The following is a 12455-nucleotide window of genomic DNA, read 5'->3' as shown; positions in this document are numbered from 1 at the left end:
CACACCTTTTGGTGCTAAATGTGCATGCATATTCTTCAGAAGAGTCTGTTTGCTCTAGAATGCTCATGGATATCCTAAATTCTGCTGCAGACCTGTTTAAAGATGTAATTGACTTTGAAGCTATATTCATTTCTATTATAACAAAACCAATATTTACTTAAAGCTTAGTAAATACTTAGGCATTATGCAAAACCAGTTTCCTTTATCATAGCCAATCTTCACAGTTACTTTTGCAGGATAGGAACTATTATAACCTCATATGACAGATGAGGGAACTGAGGCTCAGAGGTTCAATAATTTGCCCAAGGTCACACAGCTAATAAGTGGCAGAGCAATAACTAAAATCTGTATGGCATGCTCAAAATCTTTGGCAAAATTGTGCATGTGTATTTGTGACTAAGAGAATAAGGAAAAAGAGGAATGTGACAAAAGTCACCATTCTGAAGGATTTTAATCATAAAGGAGCCCTCAGAATAGCATTAGTCTATAATCAGATGCTCAGGTACTGAATGGGATGGATGCAAGAAGTGAGCAAAGCTGATGGATCCAAATGTTACCTGCAGTGCACCTGTACCCATGAGATAAGCTCTTGGCGCATCCATCAAATTACAGTCCAGTTCAAAGCAGAATCATGTTTGCATAACAAACAACAGAACAGTCCAAAAAAAGGCCAGTATTTGGATACAGCTGGATCTCAGGAATGCAGATGAGGAGACACCTGCAGCTCACCAGGCTCTGAGCCAGAACAGACGGATTGAAGACAGGGCCAGAGAAGGGGATTTTGAGGTTGGCTACATCTTTCTTTCTTTTTTTTTTTTGAGACAGGATCTTGCTCTGTTGCCTAGGCTGGAGTGCAGTGGCATGATCTCTGCTCACTGCAGCCTCGACCTCCTGGGCTCAAGTGATCCTCCCACCTCAGGTGTATGCCACTACACTTTGTTTATCTTTTGTAAACATGAGGCCCTACTATGTTGCCCAGGCTGGTTTTGAAATCCTGGACTCAAGTAATCCTGCCTCAGCCTTCCAAAGTACTAGGATTATAGGCATGAGCCACTATGCCCTGCCAAGGTTGGCTACATCTTGTACTGAAACTGGTATTAACACAAATCCTTCCACTTGAGCCCCAAATCTAACCACATACAAATGCTATTCATTCACCCCAGCAGTCATTCAACAAGTAATTTCTGAACACTTACCTGCCAGGCGTTGTGCGAGGCAGGTGGGTAGGCAGGAGAACAAGGGAAATGTTCCTGCCCTCCTGGAGCTTACAGTCTTGTTTGGGAGTGGAATCCATATCAGTGGAACATATACATTAAACAAATTATTATTTTTTATTTTTGTATTTTTGGAGACAGAGTCTGACTGTGTTGCCCAGGCTGGAGTGCAGTGGTATGATCGTGGCTCACTGCAACCTCTGCCTCCCAGTTCAAGCAATTATTGTGCCTCGGCCTCCCGAGTAGCTGGGATTACGGGCGTGTACCACCATGCCTGGCTAATATTTGCATTTTTAGTAGAGATGGGGTTTCACCATGTTGGCCAGGCTGGTCCCGAACTCCTGACCTCAGGTGATCCACCTGCGTTAGCCTCTCAAAGTGCTGGGATTACAGGCATAAGCCACTGCACCCGGCCCCATTGTCACACTCTTGACCCTGCCATTATCAACAACTGCAGCCCCTTCACAACATTAGTTTACAGCATCCCCCAGTACAAGAATGTAGTACCTCATATCTCCAGTTCTTTGACCCCCTTACCTGGGCCTCCAATTCACTAACTTTTCTACCTTTTCCTTCTCATAGTTCATTTCCCTCCTTACTCAGCTTAAGTCTCATTGCTTCCTTGTGTATCCCTGTATTTGTTCTCTGTTGCTGCTGTAAGAAATTACTGCAAACCTAATGGCTTAAGACAACACAAATACATTATCTTACCGTTCTGGAGGTCAGAAGTCCAAAGTGGGTTTCACTGGGCTAACATTAAGCTGTCGGCAGGGCTGGGTTCCCACTGGAAGCTCTAGGAAGGATAAATCTCCTTGCCTCTTCCACTTCCTACAGGCCATCTGTGTTCCTGGACTCATTGCTGCTTCTTCCACCTTCAAAGTCCATAGCATTGGCTGTATCTTTCTCACCATGCCATCTTTCTGCTTCTCTCTTTTCTACCTTTTTTTCCTCTTCTGAGGACTCCTGTGATGATACCGGGCCCAATCTCCCCATCTCGTGGTCAACTGATTAGCTACTTTAAAAAGAATATTTTAAGATCGGGGTCTCATGATGTTGTCCAGGCTGGTCTCAAGCAATCCTCCTGCCTCAGCCTCCCAAGTAGCTGGTACTACAGGTGTGCACTGCTGCACCTGGCTTGATCAGCTACTTTAATCCATCTGCAAACTTCATTCTCATTTCCTTTTGCTATGTCGCCTGACATATTCAAATTCCAGGAATTAGAAGGTGGACATCTTTGAGGGGCCATTATTTTTCCCTTCTGTTTATTGTACTGGCCTCAGCAAAAGCCCAAATCTCGTTGAAAACAAGTGTCCACCTACTCCAAGCCTGCACGCAAGCAGCTAAGCACCCAACATGCTAAGCACCCAAGCAGCTAAGCACGGTGGAGAAAGAGAATCTTCCTCAATCGTCTCCAGTAAACTCCCAGGACTGCCAGGCAATTCTACTATATTTCCCTCATCCGTTTACACTCCTTCGCTTCTAGACGCTAATTTCACACCTCCTCCTCTCTCGAAGCCCCCACATTTCCTTCCCTGTTCTTATTCTCAGCTGAATCTTGATTCCTACTTCCTAGAGAAAATTGGAGCAATTGGAAGAGAATTTCCCCACACTCATCAGCGCCCACCTGCATCTGTGCTCAGGCACGGCCTTCCCTCCGTCCTGTGGCTAAACAGCTGAACGCCAGCCTGAAGGCAGCCCCTCCCCTGACGCCTGGGCCTATCCCTGCTCACTGCCTCCAGGGAGGCCAGTCCAGCCAGCCCTTGCGTTTTCCTATGTTATCAATTACCCCCTTGCCTCTCTTTTGGACTATTTTCCATCAGCATACAAACGTTTTATCATTTCTTCCATTATACAAAACAGACCTAAAAAAAAAAAAATGTAAATAAGCCTCTCTGTTGTTCTTACATCTCCTCTCCAGCCACTGCCCTATTTCTCGGTCTTTCTTTACAGCACAACTTGAAAAAAATGCTGCCTGTTGGTCCAGTTCCTTCTCTCTTGGATCCACTCCTATCTGGCCTTGTCTTCCACAGTGCTTCTGAAGGTCACTGACAATCGCCACACTGCTAAATCCAGCGGTCGATTCCCCTACTGAGCTCTCAGCAGCATTTGATACAGCTGATCACTGCTTCCTCCTGAATATGTTTTATTTACCTCCTGTCTTGGTTTCCTTCTTATTTAGTGGCAGCTCCATCTCAAGCTCCTTTGCTGATTTCTTATCTCCTTGACCTTGAGATGCTGGAGTGCCTCATGCTCCCCTGGTGAGTGCATCAGGCTCTTGGCATAAAACACTGTTTTATAAGCTAATGACCTCCAAGTTATATCTGTAGTCGGGACTCTCTCAGTTCCAGACTCTTTTCTGCCCTCCACTTGGAGGTAAATACACTCAAAGTGAAAGTGACATAAACCAGCCAGGTGCAGTGGCTCATGCCTACAATCCCAGCACTTTGGGGGGCCGAAGCAGGAGGATTACTTGAACCCAGGAGTTTGAGGCTACAATGAGCTATGATCGCGCCACTGCACTCCAGCCTGGGTGACAGAGCAAGACCCTATCTCACTCAATCAATAAATAAAATGACATAAACCAATGATGGCAATGTCAGCCATGGTTGCTCAGGTCAAGAACTTTGGCATCAATCTCAGCTCTTCTCTTTCCTTCATACCCTTTAACCAGTCCGGGCAATTCATGTCAGCTCTATCTTCAGCTACACCCAGGATCTGACTCGCTCTCATCATGTCTGCTGCTCCTACCCCAGTCCAAGCTACCATCATCTATTATCTGGATCAGCGCAGTAACCTCCTGCCTACCCTGCTGGGTCTGTACCGCAGACCCTAGCTGACGGATAAAATGAGTACTCAGATACAGGCTTGCGGCATGAGAGCAGCTCAGGGACTGCCTGGCTCTCATGGCCAGAGAGCAGCCCCAAGAGGATGAAGCTGCTTTCTTTTATTCAGTGCGGGCACAATGCCGAAAACCTGGAGCAAACACAACCTGTAGGTAATTAAGATTTATTGTTCCCCTTTCAGGGAACCTCACGCGCACAGATCATCAAAGGTCAGTTCCTGGTCAACATAAGTAAACAAGCCTGTTTAAGATAAATTCTCCCACACTCCCGTGTACCTACTCCTTGCCCTCTGCTTCAGGGTTATAGAACAGCTGCCTTCAGCTATTCTTCCCCAGGGTTCTGCAGAACCTTCTGATCTTTCAGAAGGTTTGTGTCCTTTCCCTATAGTTTTTCCCACCACTCTGACCGGTCCCCCTCACTGTCCTCCATGTCTCTTCCCAGGATCTTGTACAATCTCTTCTCAGCAGAGGGGCCCTTTTAGGATTGCAAGACTCTATCTTGTATCCAAAGAGTGCTAATCAAACACTTTAAGCTAGATCCTTACAGAGATCCTTACAGAGTGAGTCTCATTGGCCGGGCGCCGTGGCTCACACTTGTAATCCCAGCACTTTGGGAGGCCGAGGTGGGTGGATCACGAGGTCAGGAGATTGAGACCAGTCTGGCTAACGTGGTGAAACCCCATCTCTACTAAAAATACAAAAAAATTAGCCAGGCGTGGTGGCGGGCACCTGTAGTCCCAGCTACTTGGGAGGCTGAGGCAGGAGAATGGTGTGAACCCAGGAGGCAGAGCTTGCACTGAGCCGAGATTGAGCCACTGCACTCCAGCCTGGGTGACAGAGCGAGACTCCGTCTCACAAAAAAAAAAAGTGAGTCTCATCATGTCCCTCCCCTACCCCAAATCCTTCATGGCTCCCCATGGCCAACTAGGCCTTGTCTCAGCCATCCCCGTGGCCTCTCTGACCTCATCCCCTAGTCCACCCCTCAGAGCGTTGCCCCACTTTGACTTCCTTGCTGTTAACCCCAACAGGCCAGGCACTCTCACCTGGGAGTCTTCATATGGGCTGTTCCCTTGGCCAGGGATATTCTTCAGGCACCCAGAGGGCTCCCTCACTACTCCCTTCACATCTGGGCCCAAATGCCACCTTCTCTGAGCAGCATGCCGGTCACACCATTTCCAGCTCCCACCTCCCCACTTCTGCCTCAGCTCACTCTGCTCGCATCTCTGCTGTAGTCTTTACTAGCACTCCTCACCATCTGTGTTAGTTTCCCATTGTTCCTGTAACAAATGCCACAAACGGTGGTTTAAAACAACACAGTTTATTACCTCACAGTTCTGGAATCAGACGTCTAAAACAGGGCCACAAGGCTGTGTTCCTTTTATTTATTTATTTATATATTTATATATTTATTTATTTATTTGAGATGGAGTCTCTGTTGCCCAGGCTGGAGTGCAGTGGCATGATCTCGGCCCACTGCAGCCTCTGCCTCCTGGGTTCAAGCAATTCTCCTGCCTCAGCCTCCAGAGTAGCTGGGATTACAGGCATGTACCATCATACCTGGCTAATTTTGTATTTTAGTAGAGATGGGGGTTTCATCATGTTGGCCAGGCTGGTCTCGAACTCCTGACTGCAGGTGATCCACCCGCCTTGGCCTCCCAGAGTGCTGGGATTACAGGTGTGAGCCATGGCCTTCTAATTTATTCTTATTTTTTAGTGACAGGGTCTTGCTCTGTAACCCAGATTGGAATGCAGTGGCATGATCTTAGCTCACTGCAGCCTTGGACTTCCGGGCTCAAGTGATCCTCCTGCCTCAGCCTCCTGAGTAGCTGGAACTACAGGCATGTATCACCATGCTTGGCTAAGTTTTGTTTGTCTGTTTTTGTTTAAGAGATGGTATCTCACTATGTTGCCTGGGCTGGTCTCAAACTCCTGGCCTCAAACAACCCTCCTGCCTCGGCTTGCCAAAGTGTTGGGATTACAGGTGTGAGCCACTGTGCTCAGCCAGCTATGTTCCTTCTGGAGGCTCTAAGGGAGAATCTGTTTCTCCCCTAGCTGCCTTTACCAGCTTCTAGAGGCCACCTGCATTCCTGGGCTCATGGTTTCTTCCTCTGTCTTCAGAACCAGCAGCTTAGCATCTTTTCTCTCTGAGTTCTAGCCTCTCTTTTTAGAGATAGGGTCTCAGGCCAAGGTAGCTCACACTGTAATCCCAGCATTTTGGGAGGCTGAGGCAGGAGGATCACTGGAGCCCAGGAGTTTGAGGCTGCAGTGAGCTGTGATTGTGCCACTGCTCTCCAGCCTGTGTGACAGAGTGAGACCCTGTCTTGAATAAATAGATGGATGGAGAGATAGAGGGATAGCAATGAAGTCTTGCTTTGTTACCCAGACTGAACTCGAACTCCTGGCCTCGAACGATCCAACTCCTGCCTCAATCTCCTGAGTAACTGGGATTATAGACATGCGCCACCACACCCAGCTTCTTCCTCCTCCTTATAAGGACTCTTGCAATTACCTTGGGCCCACTCAGAGAATCCAGGACAATCTGATGTCAAGATCCTTAGCTTAATCACATCTGCACAATCCCTTTTGCTACATAAGGTAATGTATTGACATAATTAACAGGGATTGAGAAGTGGACATCTTTGGGGGTTTCACTACTCGGCCTGTAACACCTGCTGATAAACGACAGTATACTTCTTTGTTTACCATCTACCATCTTTGAAAAAAAAAAAGGGCTCTCACTATGTTGCCCAGGCTTGTCTCAAAATCTTGGGCTCAACCAGTTCTCCCATCTCAACCTCCCAAAGTGCTGGAATTACAGGTATGAGCCACCGCTCCTGGCCTCATCTGTGTTCTCAAGGGCAGGTTGTAGACTCCTCGGGGATGATTTGTATCTGTATTCACAGTGCTTAGGACAATGCATAGCTAATAGCAAGTGCTCAATAAATATCTATTTTTGAAAGAACATCTGGCTTTTTAGCTGTGGCTGTGTCTGCCCGCTCTTGGTGTATGTGCCAACCAGCAACACTGCTGGTCTTTGAAAGCACTTGCTCCCTATGTGATGGGCAGTATCAACAATGCCTGGGGTGGTTTGGAGGAGGGCACTGGGCAGCCCCTCAACCCGGGCAGGCTGAAATGGGAGCCCCACTCCTCTTCCATCAGATATTTTTCATAGGCTGCTTCAGTGCAATTCCATTGAATTCCTCCGTGTTTACTGAGCCCTGAGGTGACAGGCGTGGTCCCACCCTGCCACTCCAGGAGATGTCTAGAAAGAGCGTCATCGCCCTCAGATTTGAACCAGAGATTTATCTTTAGTCTGGAAAATGGTATTTGTTACCATAGCAACCAGACTTCTAAAAAAATGGATGGCAAGTAACATGCGGATCCCAGTGCTCATGGCAACCGCCATTCTGCATATTTTGGGGAGAAAATGTGCCTCGCCTTTCTCCTGCCTGTGAGTTGGGCAGTGGGGAGGTGAGGTTAACACCAGGTTTCCTTCTAGAATTGATGAGACACTGAGGTTTTTGGTTAGTGGAGTTAGAGGCTGGACCCCTCTCCGACTCCCACTGTGAAAGCAGCTCTCTTCTACAAAGTCACATAATCAATGCCTTTCCCCAATTATTTGGAAGGAGGTCTCTCTTCTGCTCTTGCCTCCTTTGATGCTGCTCAAATCCCTGGAGACATTCTTGGATTCTACCAGGAACACACATGATAACAGATACACACACACACACATCCCCTGTGCACTGAGAATCTGACAGGTGCGGGCATCACCATTCATCCATTCTCCTATGTATTTGCTCGTTGATTCATTCGTGCCTTCTCTTAGTAAATATTCATTAAGTGCCTACTACATATCTAGCTCTGTGCTGGAGACTTGGAAGCAAACAGGGCATGATTAAGGATGTGATTCTCACTCTCCAGCCCTGTATTACAGAAGAGATAATAACACATTCATTACTCAACAGCTTCACTGAAAGAGGCGTGCACGGGAAGGAAGGGAGTGATTAACTGTAGCAGAGATGTGGGTGTTGGGTGGAAATCAAAGAATTTAGCCTTGTTTTAGGTTCTCTTACAGAAAAGATTGGTCAAACTGTATTCCTTCCAGGAAGATTTAAGAAAAGTCCTCTAACAAGTTTCCCGGAGGCATCTTTGATTACCCCATCGCTTCAATTGAAGATGCAGATTCTCTCCATTATAATGTTTCTGAAATCAGAATGTTTCTCGTGACTGATGTGTATATTTAATGAAGTGTTTCTTTTCCTATCCCCAGTTAAATTGGTGGTGTGTCTTATAATCAATGGTGTCCTAGAATCAAGGATATTTGAGATTTCCCGTTTTTACTCCCAATATTCATTAGTAACTAAGCCTGAGTCCTCAGAGAATCTTCTTGGCCTTGGACTTCTGCTCACATTTCCTCCCTGAAGAAGTGTAGCTTTCCCCATTAAAGACAGTGTATGGTTTCAGCTAGAAGGCTTTTGAGGGACTTCTGTGCATTCGTTGGCAGTTGAGTTAGTATTGAGGAGCATGCATTCTGCAGCCAGATTGCCTTGGTGACTTTCCAGGAGCCATCCCTTTCTAATTTGTGTCCCTCTCTGAGCCTCAGCATCCTCATCTATAAGATCGTAAGATTACTTACCTTTAGCATTAATTATCCTTCAATTAATCAATTCAACACATATGTGCTGAGTGTCTACTGTGTTCAAGAACTATGGAAAAGGTGGAAATGTGAAAGTGGACAAACCGCACAAAATTCCTGCCCTTGTGAGCTTACATTCTATTGGAGGAGACCAATGGTAAACGTGCAAATTACTCAAAGGTAATACATTAGCTGGTAATAAGTGCTCTGGAGAAAAATGAAAGCAGGGAAGCGGGTAGGGACAGCCAGTGCAAGGGAGTTACGAATAGCAGTTAGGATTAGGTTTGGTTGGGAGTAACAAAAAAACCAAACAACAGTGGCTCAAAAAAGACAAAGGTTCACTTTGCTATAATAAATTTGAGAAGTCCAGGGTGGCTTTACAGCCACTGGGGACCCAAGTGTCTTTTATCTTCTTGCTTTGTCATCCTCAATACCTAGCCACTACCTCATGGTCAAAGATGGATGCTGGAGCTCCAGCTGTCTTGACTACATGCCAGTCAACAGAGAGAAAGAAAGAATGTGCCTCTTTCCCTTTAAGAACATTCCCTAGAAGGCCAGCACGGTGGCTCATGCCTGTAATCCCAGTACTTTGGGAGGCTGAGGCAAGTGGATCACCTGAGTCAGGAGTTTGAGACCAGCCTGACCAACATGGAGAAATCCCATCTCTACTAAAAATACAAAATTAGCTGGGTGCGGTTGCGCATGGCTGCAATCCCAGCTACTTGGGAGGCTGAGGCAGGAGAATCATTTGAACCCGGGAGGTGGAGGTTGCAGTGAGCTGAGATTGCGCCATTGCACTTCAGCCTGGGTAACAAGAGTGAAATTCCATCTCAAAAAACAAAACAAAACAGAACAAAAAACATTCCCTAGAAGTTTGATGTGACACTTTCCTTTCTTTTCCCTTGGCCAGAACTTAGTCACACGGTTATACCTCTGCAAGGAGGGCTGAGAAATGCAGTTTTAAGTGCCCAGCCAAAGAGTAGAGATTTTTTTTTTTTTTTAAACCAAGTAACAATGGATAGAACAAATATGGGGCAAAATTAGCTGTCTCTGCACAGGTTATCACAAAGATTTGATCAGATGATGCATGCAAAGGATTTAGCACAGAATAAGCATTTGATAAATATTAGTTGTCTTTTGACACAACGTTTTCTCAATGTACGTGTTCTTGGTAAACAGTGAGCAGATGAGGAAAATGGAGGCTCAAGGGTCTTAGGGACCAACCTGTGGCTACTTGAAAGGTGGCAGATCCTATCCTGTGGGCATCGAGATCCTAGAAACCATCCCCCAGCGGGCACTGTGGCTGGTGGGGCATTGAGGCTGTGCTCCGCAAGTGCTGCCCGCTGATTTCTGGGCCTGGGACAACCTCTCCAGCAGGTGGGCTTGTTGTCTCTCTTCCAGGATCACCCATGGTTTGTTGGCTTTTCAGAGCAGTTTCTCTTACTCTGACATGCCTCTGCCCAAAACAATCCTTGCTGCTTACAGAGTAGAATCCAAACTTTACCATTCCTGGCACTGAATAGGCATTTAATGCAAATGTATTAAAATAATGAACTCAAGGGCCTCTATGAGCTGGTTCTAATTTCTCCTTTCTAATTTATCTCTTTCCCCATTGCCTCTTCCTACCCCTGAGCGGAATCTATTCTGTAATTCAATAGCTGCATTTTTTTTTCTTTTCTTCTTTTTTGTTTTTGAGACAGAGTCTCACTTTGTCGCCCAGGCTGGAGTGCAGTGGTGGGATTTTGAATGACTGCAATCTTCGCCTCCCGGGTTCAAGTGATCCTCTTGTCTCAGCTTCCTAAGTAGCTGGGATTACAGGCACGCACCACCACGCCTGGCTAATTTTTGTATTTTTAGTAGAGACGTGGTTTCTCCATGTTGGTAAGGCTGGTCCTGAACTCCTGACGTCAGATGATCAGCCCACCTCAGCCTCCCAAAGTACTGGGATTACAGGTGTGAGCCACCGCGCCTGGTCGCTTTTTTTTTTTCTTATTTTTATTACCGGAACAAATATAGTTGCATTTTAAAAGAAACCTCAGATTATCAAACTGTGTGATTTAAAAATAATTGTTTCAATAGGAAGATAACAATAAAGGCTAGAGTATTTCAGACTTGAAATACTAACAGTTGTCTTGGTCTGCCCATCAGACCCTCCTGTCTTCTGGTCTCAGCCGCCAGCCCCTAGACCATGGGGGTGAGTTCTGTCCAACACTGGGCAAATATATTATCACCACAGTGATTGGTCCAGGCATGCACACTGGCCCAAGATAGCCAATGGGAAGTCTTTCTCCTAGTCCTCTGCCTTCCCCTATTCTGCTTGCAAGACAAAGAGCTTAGCCTGGTGCTGTATATGACTATGAACTAATTGTAAGGAGAAAGACTAATGGTGGTAGGAGAGACTGAAGCAAACTGCCAGAGAAAAGCAGAGGAGAGAATGAGGAGGGAGACAGGAGGAGGCAGCGGGAGAGAAGAGTAAATAAATATGGGTGCATTTGAACCCTGGGTCCATGTGTACTCTGGGCCAGCTTCATCACTGTGCCTTTTCTAGTTCGGCTATTGAGCCTGTAATTTTTCCTTTTTGGCTTAAGCTAGTTTGAGTTGGATCAGAAGTGGGAACAGAGCAAGTCAAATGAGGCACTTGAGGAGCACAATTGAAGGAGGCATCTTTACAAGCCTGACAGTGAGTACCTTCCTACATTTCTCACCCTGAGCTCCTCACTGGCCTCCTCTTAGTCTTGACTTTGAGTTGCGTTTTAATAACTTGTAACCAAACAAATTCTTGGCTAATGTAAGCTTTACTTGTTATTTTCAATAAATAACGAATTCTTGGCTAATATAAGCTCTACTTGTTATTTCAAATTGCAAGTTAAAAACATTCTATTAGTTGATCCAGTTGGTCAAATACACCCCAATTTTTTTAGGCTGCATTATTTTAAATTGGGTACAAAGATCTTATTAACATATCACCTAGACACCATTTCACCCACTGCTTTTTGTAGGCTGCCAGTCTCTTGTCTGCCTCTTCAGCAGTGGTGAGGTGGATACCCTTTCCTCGGGAAAGAGAAATCCATGCTTTGTTGCCCTTGCCAATAACAAAAATGCTGGAAAGCCAGGTGGCAAAGCTGTTGCTGTTGGCATCTTTCACATGAACCACATCAAAAGATGCAGGGTGCCTCTTTCTATTGGTGATCACACCAATTCTTCCCGGGTTCTCACCTCCAGTCACCATCCACAGGTTACCAGTGTCGAACTTGATGACATCAGTACTCTTGCCAGTCTCCAAATCAACTTGAATGGTGTCATTCACCTTGATGAGGGGACCAGGGTAGTGGATGGTACCAGCATCATCGGTCACCAGATGAGGGATTCCTTTTGTACCCACAAGATTTTTCTCACTTTGCACAATTTGCACTTGGCCTCCTCAGCTGTAATACGGTGGATGGCAAAGTGATCCTGATGTTACAGATCAGACGGAAATTCTCTCTGGTCTTGTCGATGATGACATCTGTGAATCCAGCACTGTAGGTTCTATCAGTTTGGACCTTGTCGTCAATCTTAATGAGCCGCAGCATCCAAATCTTTAGTTCGTCTCCGGTCAGGGCATACTTAATTCTGTTTCTTAGGAAAAATGATGAGGGGTAGACACACTCTCAGCTTGTGGGGACTGGTGGATGGATGAGGAGCAAACACACCAGTCAGTGTCCCCAGCATCCATTGCTTTGAGCTACTACCACTTCAGATGCTTCTTGGGACCATAACCCAT

The 12455-nt window shown here is 46.1% G+C and overlaps 1 pseudogene; it reads right to left on the bottom strand.

The window, feature by feature from the left end:
- Nucleotides 1-12455, bottom strand: part of LOC108515252 (40S ribosomal protein S4-like) — a 26164-nt pseudogene extending 13709 nt beyond the window's left edge.

Source organism: Rhinopithecus bieti, unplaced genomic scaffold, assembly GCF_001698545.2.
Source record: "Rhinopithecus bieti isolate Rb0 unplaced genomic scaffold, ASM169854v2 scaffold_33652, whole genome shotgun sequence".
In the NCBI taxonomy this organism is placed as follows: Eukaryota; Metazoa; Chordata; class Mammalia; order Primates; family Cercopithecidae; genus Rhinopithecus; species Rhinopithecus bieti.
The sequence above is the reverse complement of the archived record's forward strand: the minus strand, read 5'-3'. Positions and strand labels throughout refer to the sequence as shown.